Genomic DNA, 931 nt, shown 5'->3' with positions numbered 1-931 from the left:
AGCCCCCAACGCAACGCCGAACAGCAGCGGGCGGAACATACCGGCACATATAGACACACACAACAAAGCTACACATACTCACACAATGGCGAAAGAGGATTTAATATCATATGCCCTAATCAGCCTCTAAGCCCCAACAGAGGGGGGTCTCTGCAATGGATGAGCTTAGAGCGCTTCAATCCTATTTTATCTGATTATATTTCCAGCGCTCATAACTTACAGTATCGGACTTAAGTTAGGGTGAAGGTAAGGTCAATCCTTAGATGACCCTGCATCCGGGGGTTCTGCACGGATTTGTCTGCTTGGAATTCTCATTCATCAGCGTGGAATAATGCACAACACAACACTTCCTGTGACCACACGCACACACACACACACACACACACACACACGGATTCATTTACAAATCCGGCTACATCATCTCTTGGGAACCCGTTTAAACAAGCATCGAACAAAACCCAGGCAAAAACAAAAAGCTGAAAATTGGATCACAGCTTCTCCTTGTTTCTTCTTTTTTTCTCTCCCTGTAAGCTCACTTCACATGAGACAGCAGGGCTCCTTTTTGCAGTCTTCTGAGGGACGGGCTAATCCAACCATGGACCCCCAAGAGGGAGAAGGGGGGAATACCTATCATGTAGTAGCTAGTCTTTATCCTGCCCCGCTTCTTCCCAAAGGGAGCATCGGTTAATTTCTTTTCCCTAAATAGTCAAGCCGGCTGCCCCACACACACTAACATACACGCGCAGGCCACTGCCAGACTTAGTGACTGTGTGGCAAGATACTGTTATAACAGCTTACTTCTCTCCCCTGAGACCTTCCTGCTACCATATATGGGGGGGTGAGCCACGCTTTCCATTATGCACCAATATAAACAAATCGCTCCTTACACATGTTTCACAGCTACACAGGATACAACCAAGGCTGAGATGAG

General features: G+C 47.3%; 1 long non-coding RNA gene across 1 annotated transcript in view; it reads left to right on the top strand.

The window, feature by feature from the left end:
- LOC116673066 (uncharacterized) overlaps positions 1–931 on the top strand; it is a 14,997-nt gene that overhangs the window by 857 nt on the left and 13,209 nt on the right. The gene's annotated exons all lie outside the window — the stretch shown is intronic.

Source organism: Etheostoma spectabile, chromosome 23 (assembly GCF_008692095.1).
Source record: "Etheostoma spectabile isolate EspeVRDwgs_2016 chromosome 23, UIUC_Espe_1.0, whole genome shotgun sequence".
In the NCBI taxonomy this organism is placed as follows: Eukaryota; Metazoa; Chordata; class Actinopteri; order Perciformes; family Percidae; genus Etheostoma; species Etheostoma spectabile.
Note: the sequence above shows the minus strand (reverse complement) of the source record. Positions and strands in the feature narration are given on the sequence as shown.